The sequence below is a fragment of the Oncorhynchus masou genome, chromosome 1, assembly GCF_036934945.1.
Source record: "Oncorhynchus masou masou isolate Uvic2021 chromosome 1, UVic_Omas_1.1, whole genome shotgun sequence".
NCBI classification, from domain to species: Eukaryota; Metazoa; Chordata; class Actinopteri; order Salmoniformes; family Salmonidae; genus Oncorhynchus; species Oncorhynchus masou.
Genome location: NC_088212.1, coordinates 15487808 through 15512157, shown reverse-complemented (window position 1 = coordinate 15512157; position 24350 = coordinate 15487808). Strand labels below are relative to the sequence as shown.

The window sequence follows — 24350 nt, the reverse complement described above, 5'->3', positions numbered from 1 at the left end:
TCTTGCACTTAGATGCAGTGACTTAGACTGCTGTGCCACTCGGGAGCCCAATGTTGAGATATGTCTATTACTTGAAATCAGTGAAGCATTTATTTGGGATGCAATTTCTGAGGCTGGTAACTCTAATGATCTTATCCTCTGCAGCAGAAGTAACTCTGGGTCTTCCATTCCTGTGGCGGTCTTCATGAGAGCCAGTTTCATCATAGTGCTTGATGGTTTTTGCGACTGCACTTGAAGAAACGTTCACATTTTCAGCATTGGCTGACCTTCATGTCTTAAAGTAATGATGGACTGTCATTTCTCTTTGCTTATTTGAGCTGTTCTTGCCATAATATGGACTTGGTCTTTTACCAAATAGGGCTATTTTCTGTATACCATCCCTACCTTGTCACAACACAACTGATTGGCTCAAACGCATTAAGAAGGAATGAAATTCCACAAATTAACTTTTAACAAGGCACACCTGTTAATTGAAATGCATTTCAGGTGATTACCTCATGAAGCTGGCTGAGAGAATGCCAAGTGTGTGCAAGACTTACATCAAGGCAAAGGGTGGCTACTTTGCAGAATCTCAAATATAAGATATATTTTGATTTGATGAACACTTTTTTGGTTACTACATGATGTGTTATTTCATAGTTTTGATGTCTTCACTATTATTCTACAATGCAGAAAATAGTAGAAATAAAGAGAAACTATTGAATGAGTAAGTGTTCGAAAACTTTTGACTGGTACTGTATATATGTTTTTCAATTCATGTATTTGAGTTTAACCATAATATTTGTAATAATATTTGTTCTGTCTTTTCTGGTGGATTAAACTGAAATTGCAACCAGTTTTCTACTGCTTGTTTCAAAATAGCGATATTTTGGAGATAATTAAACCTTTTAATAACCAAAAGTGAGAGGTTGTAATCTGAATAAAAAAAGGCCATTCTTGAACACGGGGTGAGCCAATCTTACTAATCTGCTAGAGAACCAATTTGGATTTAAGTATAGTTTTTGTATGACTGAAGCCTTTAGTGAGAGGTCCATGGCTTTAATATTTAACCATTTCTTCCCTCCGAATTCATATTCATTATATAAATATGCCCGTTTTGTCTGGCTTGCCGTTCCAAATAAAGTGGAATGTATTTAGCTCATGTAATTTAAAAAACAAGTTGTTAGGTGTAGGCAGGGCCATAAGTAAATAAGTCAACTGGGATATGACTAAAGAATTACTCATGGGGATTTTTCCACAAATAGACAGGTGTTGTCCTTTCCATGGTAGCAAAATCTTATCTAATTTGGCGAACTTTCTATTAAAACATATCGTAGTGAGATATTTTCTTTCTTTCGGGATATAAATACTGAGTATGTCCACTTCACCGTCAGACCATCTTATTGGTAAACTACACAGTCATTTAAAAGTTGCATTATTTAAGAGCCAGAGAAGTTATAAAAAGTATCTCTATCCTCTATGAGGGTGTGCACGTGTCTAAATTGCGGATTCAAAAGAGAACATTAATCGTCAGTGTACAATGGTACTTTTGTTTTTAAACCTTGGATTTCTAGCCCCTTGATATTATTGCTGGATCTGATTTTAACAGCTAATATTTACATGGCCATAATAAATTGATATGCCGATAATGAACAGCCTTGTTTTACTCCTCTTGACAATTTAATACTTTCTGAGGAGTAGCCATTATTTACTATTTTACAACTGGAGTTATTAACCATAACTTTAACCCATTGTATAAGAGATTCTCCAAAATGTAAAATAGTCCAGTCATTTATATATAAATTCCAGACATACTTTATCAAAGGCCTTTTCAAAGTCAGCTGTGAATACCAGGCCTGGAATCTCAGCCTAACTCGAAGAACACTGTTCTGGAAAGAGGTGAGAGTGAATACATTGAGTGAATCTCAGTTGTCTTTTCTTGATTCCACCTTTCATCTTTTTCTAAAAGCACATTGGAGCAGAATGAGGTTCCTCCCTTGGATCTTCTCCTCCAGTGTGCCTCGAGGAGGAGGCACGGAGGGAGGCCGTAAGAAATCAGGGAAATACAATTGAGATTCACCCATTGCATAGCAACCCTAGTCATGGATGTTAGCGAATGTCCTCCATTGTCACAAACAAGAGTTGAAGGATGGTTTGGTTTTGAGGGTGAGCATTCCTTGCTACGAAAAGGTAACATAAATAGACCTTATTACAGAACGGGCATCAGCAAGATGTGAACATTGGACCTTCTGGTCCCCATCCTAGTGCCTAGTTCAATGAGGCAGCAGGGGGGGAGAGCACCAGATACATTTTTCCACATATTTCATTCTGTTCAGTTCGAAACGTCGAAAGTTAGATGAGAAACATGTCGTTGGTGAAGAATGTTGGGTATGGTTGGAAAACAAAAGTTGCAAACGGGATTCAAACTGGCAACCATGCAGGTTGTGGCCAGCGTGTAATGCCCTCCATGCACCTCCAACTTAAGAAATGTGTTTTAATTTGACTCTCACCTCACTCTCTCCACACTGACGTTTCACTCCAAGCTCTGCCCACTGAGCTTCAATTGAACCAATCACAGTAGTTCAGCACTTGAAACGGAGCATCCTTCAGAACAAGATTAGTTTTGCGTTGCCCATGCAAAGATGCTGTATGATGATGTCGTCTCATAAAGGCAGTTTTTCATTGAAAAAAATGAATCAGTTCCGGTCTGTGTAAGTTGGCATTCCCCCTCTCACTTGAACATGCTTCACGTGTGAACTCACAGTTCCTCCATAATCTCTGGTATGATCACGCGAGAGAGGAACCACCCATTTACAGAGACAGGATTTATATATTATTATTTACATGTTTTATAACAGCTGGCTCTGGTCTACTTATTCCCATCGAGCTGCTTATTTTAGAACAATCCATTGGTCCTAAAGTGAAATCACAAACCACCCAGGGCACTGGGGAATGCAAACTGAACTTGCCCATTGGGGCTGTGATTCAGTCCAAGGTGCATTTAAATGTTCATTGTCAGCAGTTGTTTCGAGCGATGCTCTATGACACACCTTTTATTGAATCTCGGCCTGAATGAGGAAAACCCCTGAGCACAATTACCCCCCATCCCACCCCAGACAGAAAAACAATTGCCACTTTTTACATAGCTACAGTATGATCCACTTTTCAACCCATAGTTTAAAAAAGGCTGCTGTAATTGGTTAAACCTACCTATCTACATAGCCCTTGGTTACATTCAGGTGGGGAAGTTGTGCAGCGGCTGTGAATTGAATTATCGATGGCTGATGCCTGGCTCTGACCCCAGTCTCGGAGGGTGTCTCGGGGTGAGTGGGATATGCAAAAAACACATTTCCAATTCACACATACATTTGTAATAGTACCTAATTATCTTAATTATCTTAACATAACATATTGCACCAATTCCCAATACAAAATATACACTGCTCAAAAAAATAAAGGGAACACTTAAACAACATAATGTAACTCCAAGTCAATCACACTTCTGTGAAATCAAACTGTCCACTTAGGAAGCAACACTGATTGACAATGAATTGTACATGCTGTTGTGCAAATGGAATAGACAACAGGTGGAAATTATAGGCATTTAGCAAGACCCCCAATAAAGGAGTGGTTCTGCAGGTGGTGACTACAGACCACTTCTCAGTTCCTATACTTCCTGGCTGATGTTTTGGTCACTTTTGAATGCTGGCGGTGCTTTCACTCTAGTGGTAGTATGAGACGGAATCTACAAGCCACACAAGTGGCTCAGGTAGTGCAGATCATCCAGGATGGCACTTCAATGCGAGCTGTGGCAAGAAGGTTTGCTGTGTCTGTCAGTGTAGTGTCCAGAGCATGGAGGCACTACCAGGAGACAGACCAGTACATCAGAAGACGTGGAGGAGGCCGTAGGAGGGCCACAACTCAGCAGCAGGACCACTACCTCTACCTTTGTGCAAGGAGGAGCAGAAGGAGCACTGCCAGAGCCCTGCAAAATGACCTCCAGCAGGCCACAAATGTGCATGTGTCTGCTCAAACGGTCCGAAACAGACTCCATGAGGGTGGTATGAGGGCCCGACGTCCACAGTTGGGGGTTGTGCTTACAGCCCAACACCGTGCAGGACGTTTGGCATTTGCCAGAGAACACCAAGATTGGAAAATTCGCCACTGGCGCCCTGTGCTCTTCACAGATGAAAGCAGGTTCACACTGAGCACATGTGACAGATGTGACAGTCTGGAGACGCCGTGGAGAACGTTCTGCTGCCTGCAACATCCTCCAGCATGACCGGTTTGGCGGTGGGTCATTCATGGTGTGAGGTGGCATTTCTTTGGGGGCACGCAACAGCCCTCCATGTGCTCGCCAGAGGTAGCCTGACTGCCATTAGGTACTGAGATGATATCCTCAGACCCCCTGTGAGACCATATGTTGGCGTGGTTGGCCCTGGGTTCCTCCTAATGCAAGACAATGCTCGACCTCATGTGGCTGGAGTGTGTCAGCAGTTCCTGCAAGAGGAAGGCATTGATGCTATAGACTGGCCCACCCGTTCCCCAGACCTGAATCCAATTGAGCACATCTGGGACATTATGTCTCGCTCCATCCACCAACGCCACGTTGCACCACAGACTGTCCAGGAGTTGGCGGATGCTTTAGTCCAGGTCTGGGAGGAGATCCCTCAGAAGACCATCCGCCACCTCATCAGGAGCATGCCCAGGCGTTGTAGGGAGGTCATACACATACTACTGAGCCTCATTTTGACTTGTTTTAAGGACATTACATCGAAGTTGGATCAGCCTGTAGTGTGGTAATTCCACATTAATTTTGAGTGTGACTCCAAATCCAGACCTCCATGGGTTGATAAATTTGATTTCCATTGTTTTTGTGTGATTTTGTTGTCAGCACATTCAACTATGTAAATAAAAAAGTATTTAATAAAAATATTTTACTCATTCAGATCAAGGATGTGTTATTTTAGTGTTCCCTTTATTTTCTTGAGCAGTGTATTTATACATAATCTATAAAAACACTGCTGACATAACACAAAATAACATGAACAAGTGTGAAAAATTGCTAAAAAAAGAGTAAGAAGAAATATAATCGAAAACAAAATGGCCCCTGAAACAGACTATGAATGACACAATCAGTTTGACATGTGGGCCGGGATTCATCCCAGGGCACGTTCTAGAGGAGGAGGAGGAAGTAGGGGGGTTGAAGAGCAAATGGGTCAGCAGGCAGGAGCAGGCCTCCAGGAAGGGCAGGCCCCTGACCTCATTGCCTCCAGGGCCACTTCTCCAGTCAGGGCGCTGCATCAAAGCTCCTCCCTCAGCATGGCATTTGAAACCAGCTCCAGTGCAGTCCGGCCATGGCCATCTTTCTGCTGCAGCAGATCCTGCAGGACAGACGGACAGAGACAGAGGGAGGTCACCTTTCACCTTGACCCCAACAAGATCACTTTATTTCCACTTTAACCCTGCATTCCTTACCATTTTAATATTTTGGATGTTTCTATTTTTGCTATTAATACCATGTTCATGGCATCTTAAATCAAATCTAATTTTATTGGTCGCGTACACATATTTTGCAGATGTTATCGCGGGCGTAGCAGTGCAGTAATATTGAACACTACATAACAATGCAGTAATATTGAACACTACATAACAATGCAGTAATATTGAACACTACATAACAATGCAGTAATATTGAACACTACATAACAATGCAGTAATATTGAACACTACATAACAATGCAGTAATATTGAACACTACATAACAATGCAGTAATATTGAACACTACATAACAATGCAGTAATATTGAACACTACATAACAATGCAGTAATATTGAACAATACATAACAATGCAGTAATATTGAACACTACATAACAATGCAGTAATATTGAACACTACATAACAATGCAGTAATATTGAACACTACATAACAATGCAGTAATATTGAACACTACATAACAATGCAGTAATATTGAACACTACATAACAATGCAGTAATATTGAACACTACATAACAATGCAGTAATATTGAACACTACATAACAATGCAGTAATATTGAACACTACATAACAATGCAGTAATATTGAACACTACATAACAATACACACAAATCTAAAAGTAAAACAATGGAATTAAGATATATCAAAATATTAGGACGAGCAATGTCGGAGTGGCATTGACTAAAATACAGTAGAATATAATACAGTATATATATATGAAATGAGTAAAGCAGTATGTAAACATTATTAAAGTGACCAGTGATTCCATGTCTATGTATCTAGGGCAGCACCCTGTAAGGTGATGCAAGTGATGGCTATTTAACAGTCTGATGGCCATGAGATATAAGCTGTTTTTCAATCTCTTGGTCCCAGCGTTGATGCATCTGTACTGACCTCGCCATCTGGATGATAGCAGGGTGAACAGGCTGTGGCTCGGGTGGTTGATGTCCTTGATGTTTTTGGCCTTCCTGTGACATCGGGTGCTGTAGGTGTCCTTGAGGGCACAGAGTGTGCCCCCGGTGATGCATTGGACAGATGACATCACCCTCTGGAGAGCCCTGCCTTTGTGGGCAGTGCAGTTGCCGTAGCAGGTGGTGATACAGCCCGACAGGATGCTCTCAATTGTGCATCTGTAAAAGTTTCTTAAGGGTCTTAAGGGCCAAGCAAATGTATTTGTCACATACACATGGTTAGCAGATGTTAATGCGAGTGTAGCGAAATACTTGTGCATCTAGTTCCGACAATGCAGTAATAACAAACGAGTAATCTAACCTAACAATTCCAAAACTACTACCTTATACACACAAGTGTAAAGGGATAAAGAACATGTACATAAAGATATATGAATGAGTGATGGTACAGAACGGCATAGGCAAGATGCAGTAGATGGTATCGAGTACAATATATACATATGAGATGAGTAATGTAGGGTATGTAAACAAAGTGGCATAGTTTAAAGTGGCTAGTGATACATGTATTACATAAAGATGCAGTAGATGATATAGGTTACAGTATATACATATACATATGAGATGAGTTTGTCTCTCCACTGATTGTTTGATTGCCTTACAGCTGGACTGTTTGTGCTCGTCCCTGTTCACAGTGACATTGCCGTGGTTAAATGTGGTGGTTTGCGCTTTGTTTTGCAAATGCTGCCATCCATCCAGATTTTTTGGTTTGGATATGTTGTTATTGTCACAGTGGTAACAACTTCCCTGATGCACTTCCAGTCATTGAGTCAGTGTATACATTATTGTTTCTCTGAGGCAACCCAGAATATATCCCAGTTCACGTGATCAAAACAATCTTGAAGAATACATTCTTATGACAGTAGGTTATAGAGAATCAATTGAAAACAAACGTACTACATTAATACATTGCAACATACTTGTCATAAATGTGTGATTTGGACCTGAGAAGTGGAGGGAGGTTAACACGTCCCCCAGCGTTCAGCCGAGCATCAGCGATCATATGACATACGATGATACACCGTTGGGCAGCCAATTTAAGCAACATAATTATGAAATAATGTGGAAGAGAGACAACATGGGGGCCAATGGGAGGATACTGCAACAGATATAAATAGTGGATGCACATACACACACACACACACAGAGAGAGAGAGAAGAGAACAGCTGTTTACCCATTGGGCCACAGTGCCAGCCAGGGAATATAACGCACTTCACTAATTGTGTTGACACAATTAACTGGCTGACTCACTGGTCACATTGTGTTCGGGGAATCTCGTGCGATAGTGACCTGATAGAGGTTTAGGGTTACATGTGCTTATGTAACACATTAGACTGTGTCAGTGCAGATTAATCAAACTGATTGGGAAGGGCTGGATGGAGTCATTGGGAAGGGCTGGATGAAAAAATAATGGAGGCTAGAGTACATTAAGGGCTGTAATTAAATCAGATCCGCTTTAGCTGACATCCTCAACATGGTTGTTTTGGCAGCGTCGGAGGTGGAACTGTGTTAGAGCTGTCCAATCCACAAACGGCTCATGGCATTATACCATCTAGCATCTCGGCATAAGATTAGTACTGTTTCGAACACAAGACTGATTTGCTTTGACCCATATTGATCCTTCATCAGTAGGACTGTACATAACACACATACACATTTATATTAAGCCAGCTAACTGTGTGTAGTAGGGGGATGTGTTATATTACTTCTACCTCTTCCCTTCTCTGTGTGTGTTCAGAATAAAAGCAATTTCCAGCAGCAGGCCCACGTACACATGGCCAATGTGGAGCAGGCCGAGTCAAGTGTGAGCTCTTTGTTTGCTTTTAGATATCCAATTTTTATGGCAAACTGTGCTTGATGGCACTTGACTGCTCAACCTCCGCAATGTTCCTGCCACTTGTGAGCTAGTTTATGGCTCTCTGACGATTCGCCACAGAGCCTGAAAGCTTGCCGACAGACAGCCAGGCACCGGTTTCTGTTTGACAGACACTCTTTGAGGCTTGTGAAACATGACGTGTCAAGGAAGAAAAATTGTCCTTGTTGTTGGGTGTGTGCTGCTTGTGCGGAGACGGCATCAGATTTTAAAGACTATAAAGGGGCATTCCACTTTGATCCTACGATTTAACATGGCTGATGTTGTTCTTTACCTTACGAGTGCAAGTTGGCATTCAGCAAGATCAAGTCTAAGTTGTTGATTTGCTATTTGCAGGTATTAAAATAAATACATACATCCTCTCTTTCTCACATATTCTCTGTCACATATAGTACATACACATCTACATACCTCCATATTCTCATGCTAAATAACTACGTACTTACAGTGGAACTTTGTGGAGGTATTCCCCTTTTAAGGCGGCCATCATGACTTGTGTAAAGAAAGGAACTTGAGAATTATGAAGCGTTTCTTTTTCCCTCTTGAGTACAACTAGGCAGTTATGGCGCTCTGAGGAATAGGGAAGGCCATGCGCATGGCTCAGGTACCACAGGGTCAGCGCTCATCTACCTTTTAGTGCTTCAAGCTCGAGTGGGAAAAACTCAATCTGCATAAATTGTCGCGTTAATCTACATAAACTTTTACATTAGCAGGAAAATGTACAATGCAGAGGTCAGCCATGAAGCAGCAGTTGAGGAAGTAAGGGATTTGATCAAAGCCACTCAAGAGAGGGGGAGAGAGAGACTGCTAGAGAGAGAGAGACTGCTAGAGAGAGAGAGACTGCTAGAGAGAGAGACAGTTAGAGAGAGAAAGAGATTGCTAGAGTGAGAGAGACTGCTCGAGAGAGAGACTGCTAGAGAGAGAGGGAGACAGTTAGAGAGAGAGACTGCTAGAGAGAAATAGAGACAGTAAGAGAGAGAGAGAGAGCGAGAGAGACCGCTAGAGAGAGAGGGAGACAGTTAGAGAGAGAGACTGCTAGAGAGAGATAGAGACAGTAAGAGAGAGAGAGAGAGCGAGAGAGACTGCTAGAGAGAGAGGGAGACAGTTAGAGAGAGAGACTGCTAGAGAGAGATAGAGACAGTAAGAGAGAGAGAGAGAGCGAGAGAGACTGCTAGAGACAGAGTGGGCGAGGTGCGAAGAGATCTTCACACATAGCAGGTAGTAATAGCCAACTACTCCAAGTTGATTTGGTCTTGACATCAGGCCCATGTTAAGTTGCAGTTCACCCATGTCAGGATCAGGCAAGCGCTTGACGGGAAGCATTCACAGTGTTCACTGGGTCTATCAAGTTGGAGATGGAGTTGTCCAGTGTTAATGCTAAATTGTAATTATTTCACCTCTATGGCCTATTTATTGCCTTACCTTCCTACTCTTCTACATTTGCACACACTGTACATAGATGTTTTCTATTGTACGTTTGTTTATGTGTAACTCTGTGTTGTAGTTTTGTGTTGTAGTGTGTTGTAGTTAGTCGCACTGCTTTGCTTTATCTTGGCCAGGTCACAGTTGTAAATGAGAACTTGTTCTCAGCTGGCCTACCTGGTTAAATAAGGATGAAATAAAAATAAAATAAATACATGTAAAGTGTTGGTCTCATATTTCATGAGCTGAAATAAAAGATCCCAGAAACCCCATACGCCCAAAAAGCTTATCTCAAATTTTGGGCACAAATTTATTTACATCCCTGTTAGTGAGCGTTTCTCATTTGTCAAGATAATACTTCCACCTGACAGGTATGACATATCAAAAGCTGATTAAACAGCACGATCATTACACAGGTGTACCTCTTGCTGGGAATAATAAAAGGACACTCTAAAATGTGCAGTTTTGTCACACAACCCAATGTCACAGATGTCTCAAGTTTTGACAAATAATTGAATGTTCCTTTCTCTACCATAAGCCGCCTCCAATGTTGTTTTAGAGAATTTGAAATATGTCCAAATGGCCGCACAACCGCAGACCACGTTGATTGCGTCGCGTGGGCGAGCGGTTTGCTGGGGTCAAAGTTGTGAACAGAGTGACCGTGGTGGCGGTGAGGTTTGGGCAGGCATGAGGTAACGGACAACGAACACAATTACATTGAATGCACAGAGAAACCATGACAAGATCCTGAGGTCCATTGTCGTGCCATTCATCTTCCGCCATATCCTCATGTTTCAGCATGATAATGCACGGCTCCATGTCGTAAGGATCTGTACACAATTCCTGGAAGCTGAAAATGTCCCAGTTTTTCCCTGGCCTAGATACTATCCAGACATGTCACCCATTGAGCAATTTTGGGATGCCCAGGATCGACTTGTACAATGGCGTTTTCCACATTATTCCAACTGAAGATCTTGAACAACGGTGTACTACTCCCTTCACAGAACAGTGCAAATTGGCTCTAACCAGAATAGAAAGATGAGTGAGAGGCCCCGGTGCAGAACTGAACAAGAGGACAAGTACATTAGAGTGTCTAGTTTGAGGAACAGACACCTCGCAAGTCCTCAATTGGCAGCTTCATTAAATAGTACCCGCAAAACACCAGTCTCATCGTCAACATATCCATAGCCATTCCATATCTACTGTGTAGATATTCCATAAGACATCTGCCATTTCCAGCTGCAATAGTCATTTACAACATTAACAATGTCTACACTGTATTTTTGATCAATTTGATGTTTTAACGGACCAAAAAATTTGCTTTTCTTTCAAAGACATGGACATTTCGAAGTGACTCCAAACTTTTGAAAGGTAGTGAGTGTATTTCAATTGACTGATTTCCTTATATAAGCTATAACTCTTTGAAATTGTTGCATGTTGAATTTATTTTTGTTCAGTATATATCGTATTTTTGTTCACAATAGCTGTAGCTTTCAGTGGAGGCTCCAGCCTTGGGTTGTGCTCCGTATGTGCCTTTCAGGAGAGTATTTCACACCGTCAAATGATATTTCAATGGCAGAAGGACATGTTCTAAAGTGCTTTTTGGGACTATTCTCCAAAAATAAGAATTTCTCTTTTCAATCAACAGAATTCAGGTTCATCTGAAGTTGCCTTCAATGTTCCATGATGTGTGTGCAAAAACCACAGAATAAAAACACGTGCACCTTCATCCATGACTGTGTATTTTCTGTTAAAGCATTATATGGGCCTCCCCTAAAATACTAGGAAACCAAATGCAAAACATACAGATGGGTGTGATGGGCATAGATGCCACCGCTGTTCTGCTCCCCCTCTCTGTGAGCCCTCACCCCTCCTTCCCCTACCTCTTTCTGAGCTGACTGCTCTCCTCCCCACCCTCTCTGTGCAAAAGAGGCCTGGGCCAAAATCAGAGCCATCAGCTGTGAGTGAGGCGTCAGGCTGGGTGAGGCTGGCTTGACGTGGTCCCTGCCTGCTGCCCGCTGTCATGTCAAACTGCCTGACAGACAGGCCCCAACCTGGGGGGTGACAGAGGCAGAGAGAGTGGGGAGGGTGCAGCAGGGGCCTGTCTGTCTGTCTCTGGCTGTCTCTCTATCCCTGCCTCTCTTCACCCCACCCTTCTCCTCACATTTACAAGGGAGGGGACATGCACACGCTTGCTCACACCCTGTCTGCCCAGCTACCTCTCTCTCGCTCTCTCACTCCTACTCTCTCTCTCTATCAGAATGTCTGTCTGTCTCTTTGTCTCTCTCTCTCTTCCTGTGCAGTTGCCAGTAGAACTTGATGAATGCACACAGCAGTGGTTCTCTCTCTGTCCCAGGACAATGGAATCAGCCGCTGCTTATTATTCACAATGAAATACACACCAGCCAGTGCTTTACTTCACACCCACACACACACACACACACACACACACACACACACACACACACACACACACACACACACACACACACACACACACACACACACACACACACACACACACACACACACACACACACACACACACACACACACACACACACACACACACACACACACACACACACACACACACACACACACACACACACCTACACACTGACCTACACACACTTGCACAAACACCTACACACACACCTAAAGACACACACACCTACCTACACACACACAAACACACACCTACACATTCACACACACAAATCTACATACACACACACAAACCTACACACACACACCTACCTACACACACACAAACCTACACATATACACACATATACACACACACACACACACACACACACACACACACACACACACACACACACACACACACACACACACACTAAGAGTGTTGTGAGAGTGGCTTGGTATGATATTGGCTCCCGTATCAAGGAGAGCGACTGAAGTCAGTCCAGGTATTGGCCCAATGTGTCAGATATGCTGCCCTGGCGATACATAAAACTCCTGAGGGATTAAATGTGAGCAGGGGTAATTACACTGTGCCCTGTGTGTGAGTAGCCCTGCTCAGACTCGTGAATTCACACACCTCATGAACACTACTGCTGCCTGCACCAGCCAGACTCAGTCTGACTGCTACACACACACACAGTGCGAAGCCCTCTGGCCTTTAGAGGGCAGGCGAAGACAAGAAATACAAAGGCCAGAGTGGAGGAGGGGAGAAACAGAGTGGAGGAGCTGAGTTCCATCTCTCTCTCTCTCTCTCTCTCTCTCTCTCTCTCTCTCTCTCTCTCTCTCTCTCTCCCTGGAACTAAAGACAGAGTGGGATACAGCTCCACAGCACAGTGGAAAACATCCCTCTTTCTTTTTTCCCTTCCGCCTGACAAACACAGAGAGACTGTGTGAACTGAGGCCAGGGGCAGCACATCACACTCACACCCGGAGGAGCGCCCACCCTACAAAAACGGCAACAGCCATAGGAAGACAATACCACAGAGTCATCCAATGGCGCAGCACCACAGTCAATGTACACATCTCAACAGCCAGCGGAACAAAGCTTCCTTTCCTCAACGTCCTTTCCTTCCTTCACACTGATCTAAAAAAATAAAGACTAGTTTGGTGAAAAATATACAGAGACGGTGCATCCGGAAAGCTTACCTTCAACAGTCCGGTTCCACATCTCTGTGGATGGGACAACAGGAGACAAAGAAAGGAAACCACTTGCCATGACTGAGACGCAGCCCACATCTTTAAAGCAGAAATCAGCAGTTGAAACAATAACAAAGCGTTCTTTCTGACCCTGTTTCGGTAAAAAGATACGGCTGGAGAACCATTCAAATTCATAGAAAGAGCTATGGATGCAAAGACTGACAATACACGATAACAAAATTATAGTTTTAACCATGTTTTGAGGCTATATTATGTTAGTTAACAAAGTAAATTTTAACAAACATTGGAGTGAAACAGCTTTATATTTTGGGTTTTGAAAGGGTACTTTATATTCTTCAAGAATCAATGGGTAAATATAATTCATTTTAAAGTCCAAAAATGTATGTAGCAACTACAGATTGGTCTTGTTTAAGTGAACACAGCCTGCTAGCGATAGCTAGCATTGTCAGAATGATTGCTATCCGGTTGAAGGGCTCCTCACCCAAATAAACATGGGCCTAGGCAGACAGAGATGAGAGCCAGATTAGGGGGCAGAGGGTTAGGGTTGTAGGCTGGCCGTAATCCCCTGGAAGGCACTGGAACACTCAGACCAGTGAGAGTGGGCATCCACGCCATGTGCACAACTGCCATGACTGTTGCCCAGTATTTTGGGTTCATGCTGTTATCCAGGCTACTGTATGAATTTGTAGCGATTTGAAAATATTGTCAGTGAGACACAGTGGCTGGTCACTAGATGATAGGGATGGGAATTGCCAGGGACCGCACTATACGATATGATCACGATACTTATAGTTGAAGTCAGAAGTTTACATGCACCTCAGCCAAATACATTTAAACTCAGTTTTTCACATTTCCTGACATTTAATCCTAGTAAGAATTCCCTGTATTAGGTCAGTTTGGATCACCACTTTATTTTAAGAATGTGAAATGTCGGAATAATAGTAGAGCGAATGATTTATTTCAGATTTTATTTCTTTCATCACATTCCCAGTGGATCAGAAGTTTACATACACTCAATTAATATTTGGTAGCATTGCCTTTAAGTTGTTGAACTTGGGTCAAACGTTTCAGGTAGCCTTCCACAAGCTCCCACAATAAGTTGGGTGAATTTTGGCCCATTCCTCCTAACAGACCTGGTGTAACTGAGTCAGGTCGGTAGGCCTCCTTGCTCACACACGCTTTTTCAGTTCTGCCCACACATTTTCTATAGGATTGAGGTCAGGGCTTTGTGATGGCCACTCCAATACATTGACTTTGTTGTCCTTAAGCCATTTTGAAACAACTTTGGAAGTATGCTTGGGGTCATTGTCCATTTGGAAGACCCATTTGCGACCAAGCTTTAACTTCCTGACTGATGTCTTGAGATGTTGCTTCAATATATCCACATACTTTTCCTGCCTCATGATGCCATCTATTTTGTGAAGTGCACCAGTCCCTCCTGCAGCAAAGCTGCCACCCCTGTGCTTCATGGTTGGGATGGTGTTGTTCGGCTTGCAAGCCTCCCCCTTTTTCCTCCAAACATATCAATGGTCATTATGGCCAAACAGTTCAATTTTGTTTCATCAGACCAGAGGACATTTCTCCAAAAAGTACGATCTTTGTCCCCATGTGCAGTTGCAAACCGTAGTCTGGCTTTTTAATGGTGGTTTTGGAGCAGTGGCTTCTTCCTTGCTGAGCGGCCATTCAGGTTATGTCGATGTAGACCTGGTTTTACTGTGGATATAGATCCTTTTGTATCTGTTTCCTCCAGCATCTTCACAAGGTACTTTGCTGTTGTTCTGGGATTGATTTGCACTTTTCGCACCAAAGTACGTTCATCTCTAGGAGACGGAACGCGGTATGACTGCTGCATGGTCCCATGGTGTTTATACTTTTTAATACTTTTGTACTATTGTTTGAACACATGAATGTGGAAATTGTGATTGGAATTGTGATGTATTGAATTATAAGTGAAATAATCTGTAAACAATTGTAAACAATTGTTGGAAAAATTACTTGTGTCATGCACAAAGTAGATGTCCTAACCGACTTGCCAAAACTATAGTTTGTTAACAAGAAATTTGTGGAGTGGTTGAAAAAATAGTTTTAATGACTCCAAGCTAAGTGTATGTAAACTTCCGACTTCAACTGTAGGTGCCAATACTATATGTATTGCAATTATATATTTACCACTATTGCATTTTGATATTCCAAGTATATTGCTCACTATATGCCTGCTCAGAGCCATGAGAAAAGAAGTTTTGATCAGTCATGGAAATAAAATTGATGGACCCATGGTGGTTTACCATTCAAAGGAGAGCTTTGGAGCACATACAACCGACTAGCGCTAGCTAACGCTAACTACCTAGCACAGGTATGTGAAAGTTGATGTCTCTAAGTCAAAAAAAATGACATTGTCTAAGAAATGTCTAATAAAATGTCTAAGAAAGTCCATGGCGTAGGCAAATCATTTGGTGAAGAGGTTAGATTATCTCTTCATATGCCTATGACCCACTCAGACCAGAGCCCTGTATCTAAATACAGACTGGTTACCGTGTAATGATTGATGCATCTTTAGTGCCATTGGACCTTAATTGGCCAGTGAACAACATATCAAGTATAAGGAAGGCTACTTAGTTCCAGGGGAAAAATGGGATCCCCATGATAATGAATGGGAAAATGGTGGTCTTTGTTGTCATTCTTTGTGTAACTGAAACATTTCCGAAGATAATCATGGTACCAATAATTGCTTCTAACACAGCACATATACAGTGAGCTCCAAAAGTATTGGGACAGGGACACATTGTTGTTGTGGCTCTCTATTGAAATTATACATTACTGTGTAGGTTAAAGTGCTGACTGTCAGCTTTTATTTGAGGGTATTTTCATCCATATCAGGTGAACCGTTTAGAAATAACAGCACTTTTTGTACATAGGGGACAAAAGGTATTGGGACAAAATCCTTTATGTGTATTAAAGCAGTCAAAGTTTTATATCCCTAGCACTCAGTGATTACATCAAGCTTGTGACTCTGTTTGTTCTGGTTGCGTTTCAGATTATTTTGCGCCCAATAGAAATGAATGGTACATAATGTAGTTGAATGTTGGAGTCACTTTTATTGTAAATAAGAATAGAATATGTTTCTACACACTTCTGCATTAATGTGGATGCTACCATGATTACGGACAGTCCTGAATTAATTGTGAATAATGATGAATCAGAAAATCTCAAATCTCATATCGCTAAAACACCGGGGGGGAGGGGTCTTTTTGGGGAGGTCTGATATTCGTGCGTCTAACTTCTCACTCATCATTATTCATGATTAATTCAGGACTATACGTAATCATGGCAGCGTCCACATATATGTAGAAGTCACAAGCTTTATCTGTTTATTCTAGGACTTATTTCTGTTCCAATACACTCTGTATTGTTGTTTAGGTCAGGCCTGAACAGAGAGGAGGGACAGTCCTAGAAAAGCTGTGTCTATATTGGACATGGTGATGCTAACTTTGCCTTGTTTCTACCCCTTCATCCTTTGTGTAATTATTATTAAGTGTTTTGTTTTTCTATTGTTTTCACTATTTTCTTTCTCTCTGCATTGCCAGTAAGTTTCATTGGTAGTCTACACCTGTTGTTTACGAAGCATGTGACAAATGCAATGTTATTTGATTTCTTCTGACAGGAAAGACATGAAACTGAACACGAATGGAAATGGTGTGCAGTAGTACCAGTTGCTCAGCCTATGTGTTTCTCACATAAAATAAGCCTCCCTCCTGCCAAGGCTGCCTTGAAACCGCAAGGCCATGCATTGGTTCTAACAGAGGAGGGCTACTTTAGTCTGTGTGGGGGTACAGTGAATGTACTCTTGGGCCTTTGGGGCTAGGTGGCCTGCCAGAAAACTTCAAGACTGAAAAATAGCACAAAGCCAAGTAGAAGCACACCCTTGAATAAATAGCAGCTTTCCTGCGCTCACACACACACACACATGCTTACGCACACAGACACACCACACTCAGTCTTGAGCATGGGCTCTGCCAGCACAAAGACCAGAGTAAGGGTCTCGATATAAGCTGTGCGCTGAGAGAAGCCTGAAAGAGGAAACTCATTCTACGAGAGCGTGAGGAAGTGACATGAGGAGGGGGAGGGAGAGAGATGGGGGGGGGGGGGGTTGCAGACTCTATCCTGGAAAACACCCAACACCCCAATGAGGGTAGAGAAATAGAGAGTGAGAGTAGAAGATGTTGAAGAAAAGACCTAGGGAGTTTTGGGAAGCCTAGCCTTTTGAAACAGTGGCAAGTTGCAGTGCATGAAATCCGTTTTGGCCTGGATATGGCTAGCTTACAAAGTAGCAGTTGCTAACAGAATGTTACTGGTTCCAGTCCCAGCAGCGAGAATAAATGAGCTGACCCTAAACAAGGCACTGTTTTATTGATCCGCCATTTCGAAACCGTGCTCCACATCGCAGCCCGAGTGAATCCTTAACACTGCTGCAATCTGAGGGGACCAAGCTATTTCCTATTTCCTATGAAGTCTTTCAGCTCCACAAACATGAATTCAGCAAAACTTGAATGGATTGGCTTGGGAAGGTAAAGGGGGGGGGACTGTTTGGGAGACAAGCTGATGAATGCTTGGTGGTGTGACAAACAAACAAAAAGCAGCAGGGGAAGGCCCTAAAATAAATGTCAAAGACTCCAGCCACCCTAGTCATAGAGTGTTCTCTCTGCTGCCGCAGGGCAAGCGGTACCGGAGCGCCAAGACGAGGTCCAAAAAGCATCTTAACAGATTCTACCCCAAGCCATAAGACCCCTTATACAGCTAATGAAAGGGCTACCCAGACCCCTCTTTTACGCTGCTGCTACTCTCTGTTTAAAATCTATGCATAGTCACTTTAATTCTACCGACATGTACATATTACCTCAATTACCTCGACTAACCGGTGCCACCCCACATTGACTCTGTACCGGTACCTCCTGTATATAGCCTTGCTTGTTATTTTACTGCTGCTGTTTAATTATTTGGTGCTTTTATTTTCTATTTTCTACCCATCTATTTTTTACTTAACACTTTTTTTTTCTTAACTTCTTAAAGAATTGTTGGTTAAGGGCTTGTAAGTAAGCATTTCACTGTAAGGTCTACACCTGTTGTATTCGGCGCATTTGACAAATAAAATTTGATTTGAAGAGCTGTCCTTCAAGTTTGCTTTAATCGACAGTCGGCTAGAGACTCTGAGACTCTGAGGAAGGAAACGTAGTATAAATATGAATCTAGTGTAGTGTAATGATCTAAACTAGCTGCTTAGTTGGTCAGTTTTAGCCGGGTCTCAATGAGACTAGATGTGGAGGGCTCCTAGGCTCTGCTTACTAACATGGTTGGCTGTACAGAGCAGAATCTATTTTCTGCCTGCCTCTCTCCCTCTCCACGCCTCTCTGGAGCAGCCACAGGTCATTTTCCATTCCAACATGGTTCTCTCTCTCGTCATCCTGCAAAATGAAACACTCGCAGGCACAGCGAGCGGGCAAACACACGCGTGCACTAACATAAGCAAACACACAGGGTCGGTTGGGCCAGCCTTGAGAGAGGGAGGGGTGAGAGCAGGCCTTGCCCTCAGCCATGGCATGCTTTCCCTGCCAGCAACCCAGGGTCGAGGGTGGGGGCAATACGTTATTCCCCCCACCGCCACCTTCCTCCCCCTGTCCTCCAGCCAGGCTTATTATTTCAGGGTGAGAACACTGCCATTGAAAGGCGTTGTTTGTTTCTGATCAAGCCCTGCCAGCTCAACAACACAGCAGGGTGACAGCAAGTCAACAGCCATTTAGTAACCACTGCAGAAGCACTAGCTAGCTAGTTCACCCCACCAACAAAGACAGCTTTCATTGATGCATTTATTCAGTGTCCATCATATCACATACACAAACTCAGTAGAAAACATGTAATAGACTACTACATTATAGTTGCTTTACCTGATGTCCAAATTTACCCTAAGCTGAGTAAATGGAGCCAAGTTGCTCCACAACCATTTAGTGTGAAATCAGAAACAACCACCTGATAATTAAAGCTGCTGGTTCCAATGTACTATTCCACAGGAATCACTCTCTCTGTCCTTTCCATTGATCAGCCTGGAGGACAGTGGTGCCCATGGCTACAGACAGACATTCTTCCCAGCTAGCCTCACTCCCTTCATTTTCCCAGCTAGCCTCACTCCCTTCATTTTCCCAGCTAGCCTCACTCCCTTCATCTTCACAGCTAGCCTCACTTTCTTCATTTTCCCAGCTAGCCTCACTCCCTTCATCTTCACAGCTAGCCTCACTTTCTTCATTTTTCCAGCTAGCCTCACTCCCTTCATCTTCACAGCTAGCCTCACTTTCTTCATTTTTCCAGCTAGCCTCACTCCCTTAAAACAATAAGGTGGCGTGGCTCAGAAAACCAGTCAGTATCTGGTGTGACCACCATTTGCCTCATGCAGCGCGACAAATCCCCTTTGCATAGAGTTGATCAGGCTGTTGAATGTTGGTTGTGGAATGTTAGCTAGCTAACATTGAAATTAGTTAGTTAGCTTTAGCTACAGTACCTGCAGATTCATGCAGGGTAGTAATGTTTTTGAGTTATGGTGTTATTTCACTGTACCATCTACACCTTCTGTAGCCTGTGCATGTGACAAATACACTTTCACTGTGTGTTTACCAGAGATGCTAATTGGAAGAACAACATGACCTACCCAGCTAGCTCCACTACCTCTGTCTACCCAGCTAGCTCCACTACCTCTATCTACCCAGCTAGCTCCACTACCTCTGTCTACCCAGCTAACTTCACTACCTCTATCTACCCAGCTAGCTCCAGTACCTCTATCTACCCAGCTAGCTCCACTACCTCTCTCTACCCAGCTAGCTCCACTACCTCTCTCTACCCAGCTAGATCCACTCTCTCTCTACCCAGCTAGATCCACTAACTCTATCTACCCAGCTAGATCCACTCCCTCTATCTACCCAGCTAGATCCACTATCACTATCTACCCAGCTAAATCCACTACCTCTCTCTACCCAGCTAGATCCACTCTCTATCTATCCAGCTAGATCCACTACCTCTAACTACTCAGCTAGATCCACTACCCTAATCTACCCAGCTAGATCCACTACCTCTATGTACTCAGCTCTCCTCACTATCTCCTGTCACAACGCCAATAAATAGAAACTAAGTGAAAGAAAGAGGGAAAGTGAGCTGCGTGTCACATTTCTCCAGCAGTCATGGCTCCCTCCATCCCTCCATCTGTGGCCTAGAAGGCAGCACTGAGCACACTGAGTCCTAGACAGTCCTAGACAGAGCGTGCTGAGTCCTAGACAGAGAGAGCTGAGTCCTAGACAGAGCGAGCTGAGTCCTAGACAGAGCGTGCTGAGTCCTAGACAGAGCGAGCTGAGTCCTAGACAGAGCGAGCTGAGTCCTAGACAGAGCGAGCTGAGTCCTAGACAAAGTGTGCTGAGTCCTAGACAGAGCGAGCTGAGTCCTAGACAGAGCGAGCTGAGTCCTAGACAGAGCGACCTGAGTCCTAGACAGAGCGACCTGAGTCCTAGACAGAGCGAGCTGAGTCCTAGACAGAAGGGGTCTGCAGTGACTGGTGCAGCCCAGGCAGCTTGCTTGCACGCACGCACGCATGCACACACACACAGACAGTCACACACACGCATACACACACAGACAGTCACACACACACGCACACACACTTTTTTCTAATTTTGCAAACAGTCTCTTCCTCTGACCCCTTTAATTTGCTCCTTTTCTCCTGTCACTCCTTCGTTTTCTCACCGGGACGAAACAATCCCAATCTCATTTATTTTTGAGGACAGAATATGTACATGTGTTAATGGGAAAGCCAAATCAAATTAACTATAATTAGTCAAAGTGGAGAGTGAGGCAGGGAAGTGGAGGCGGCATACATGGAAGTCTCGCTGTCAAACACACATATACATCCCCCCACACACATACACACCACCCTCATACACATCTATACCCACCCCCACCCCCACTACCATACACACACACCCCTCCACCCCACCACCACTACCTTACAAACACATATCTATACCTTCCCCCACACCACCACTACCATAAACACACACACAACTACCCCCCCTACCCCCACTACCATACACACACACACACATCTATACCCTCCCCCCACCACCACTACCATACACACAGCTATGCCACCAACACACCCTTCCCCCCATTCGTTTTGACACACGTCACACTCACTTCAAAGCTCCCGGTCAGTGATTGCATGTGGCAAGCAAACACACGGAGACAAAGTATTTCTGTTGTGACACGTTTCCCACCAAACCAGTGCATGAATTTTGCAAGCGGCAGAACCTGACAACTGTAATGTCTTCAGAAATACATTAACAGACATCTTATGAGAGGATAGGTGATACGTTGCGACAGAGCACAGAGAGGAAGAGAGAAGCAGGGAGGAAGAAGATGGTGTGTGTGTGTCTGTGTGTGTGTGTGGGGGGGGGGGGCTGTAGAGATGCAGAGATGATTCAGCTTTGAGACTGTGGGCAAAGGACTGTTAGGCCTCTAAGGCCCAGTGTCAATTTCCCTGATACATTTCAGACTAATTCATCCATCCATATTCCTCTCACCTTATTCAATGGTTCCTTTTCCAAGTACCGTAGTGGTCCAAATACCCCTCAAACTTGTACCAATATCTTTGTGTGTGCATGCATTTGTTAATCTGTGTGTATGTGTGTGTGTACTGACCTGCATGCTGGAGCATCTTGTCGATGTCTGTGTGTCCACAGAGCATCGTGTAGCAGACTGACTCCGCCTGCCTGGCCGTTCAGGTGAGGGACAGCAGGGCCTCCACACATGCACTGCTGCCATGGTTACACGCCTCTGCAGGGGCGTCCAGCCTGCATGGTCTGAGGAGTAACACACACGTACAACCACACATGCAGGCACACACGCACACACACACACACACACACGCACACGCACACGCACACGCACACACACACACACACACACACACACACACACACACACACACACACACACACACACACACACACACACACACACACACACACACACACACACACAAAGAACAAATGATCATCCTTTTAAGAATGCATTATGAGGTTCCCGAATGAAGCACCGGTCACTGCATCTCAGTGCTAGAGGTGTCACTACAGACCCTGGTTTGGTCCTGGGCTGTATCACAACCGGCTGTGTTTGGGAGTCCCATAGGTTAGGGGAGGGTTTGGCCGGGAGGTCTTGGCTCGTCGCGGTGTAGCGACTCCTTGTGGCAGGCCGGGGGCCTGCAGGCTGACCCCGGTCATAGGGTAAATGGTGTTTCCTCCGACATATTGGTGCGGCTGGCTTCCGGGTTAAGCGGGCGAGTGTTAAGAAGCACAGTTTGGTGGGTCATGTTTCGGAGGACGCATGACTTGATCTTCACCTCCCAAGCCTGTTGGGAAGTTGCAGCGATGAGAAAATATCAAAATTGGGGAGAAAAAGGGGGTCCATTTTTTTAAATAAATAAAGAAAGCATTACGAGTGAAATGGAGGACAACCCCTAAGAAAACCATTAATCACATTCACACATCATACTGCTAATAGCTTCATAGCTAATAGCAGCCACCTTTTCATTTGAAAACCAAGTCATCTGGGATACTCTAATGATTTCACTACATCCAAAGCTAGACACACATTAAAACACAACAGTCGGAATAGTTTAAATCGATCTTGATCTAAATAAGCAAGTCTAAATCTATGTCTACTGTACGATCAGTGGATCAGAGGTCTCATATTATGGGGACACCGTTTGTGTTTCATGTCATCAGAGTATGTCACCAGAGACTCAAACTCACCACTTCGCCATTTCAACCCTTTCATCTTGTCCCATTTCCTTTTCCACTTAGCACTTTAGACGACCGTTAAAAAATACATTAAAACTATTCAAATTGCGCCACATCTGTATAATCAATTTCATTGGACTTAAAAGAAAGACAACTGTTATTTAATTTGCCCTGGGAGGGTATAAAAAACTGCAGTTGAAAATATCAGAGGGCGTGCATTCGCTTGGCAGAGCGGCTGTAAATCTAGCCTCCAACCCACCCCGTTCCTCCAAGACACACCCTTCGCATTATAGCTAAAGGTTACACTTGTGATGACCACATTCCTTGTATTCTTCATTCTAAATGTCCAAGTTAATCGCTCTGCGACGCACTAAAGTGAAGGCAGCGGGAGAGCGAGGGGTCCGGAGACCTACCTTTCACGTTGACGTTCATCTTATAGGCTCTGTTCTGGAGTGTCTTAACTTCGCCGGGACCACCGTATCCACGGACAGAGAGAGGAAGTAGAAAGAAGAAAGAACAGAGAGAAATTCCTGAATTAGGATGTGTCCTGTCCATTATCCCACACCAATAACTCACCGGAGAAATTTTCCCAACGACCCCCCAAAAAACGGACGAAAAAAAAGGCGACCCTCCAATGAGAATGCGATTCAGACAAGACATGAAAAACGGAAATAAAAAAAAACGATGGTGAATTGGGCTCTTTCTTCTCCTCCTTTATTGGACGGAGTGATTTTCCACTTAAACAAGAGCCCCACAAAGTTAATAAATGGGTAAGTGTGAGAAGAGCCTCTTCCTGTCCCGTATTGTTCCACTGGAGGAAGTTATGGTACACAGCCCAAGCACAAAGGCTCCAACAGGATTCTTCACACATCCAGGGTTCAATCGCTCCACTGGGCATTACCAATGTACCACGTGATATTTAATCAGCAAACTACCACACCCGGCCACAAAAGCCTCTTAAGGCTTCTATTTACATTTTCCACCCCCCCCTTCTCGTTCCCTCCACCCTGCTCTCTTTTTGATACAATATTAAATCAGGAATACATTAGAGGACCAGTAGCCCCTCTTCATGTATGGCTGAACTTCACAAGAAAGTTAAAGGCCAAGCGTGAGTGCCTCTGTGCTTG

At 43.7% G+C, this 24350-nt stretch overlaps 1 long non-coding RNA gene across 2 annotated transcripts; it reads right to left on the bottom strand.

Annotated features, from left to right (window-relative positions):
* Positions 1 to 4940: 4940 nt before the first annotated feature.
* Positions 4941 to 24005, bottom strand: LOC135546757 (uncharacterized). Of its 2 annotated transcripts, none has more exons than XR_010456629.1 (4): positions 23637 to 24005; positions 22560 to 22832; positions 22124 to 22284; positions 4941 to 5363 (listed from the first exon to the last, which is right to left on the bottom strand). It is a non-coding gene; the product is annotated as an uncharacterized LOC135546757 (long non-coding RNA). The 2 variants fall into 2 exon arrangements; XR_010456628.1 differs by lacking the exon at positions 23637 to 24005 and adding an exon at positions 23236 to 23284.
* Positions 24006 to 24350: the final 345 nt, after the last annotated feature.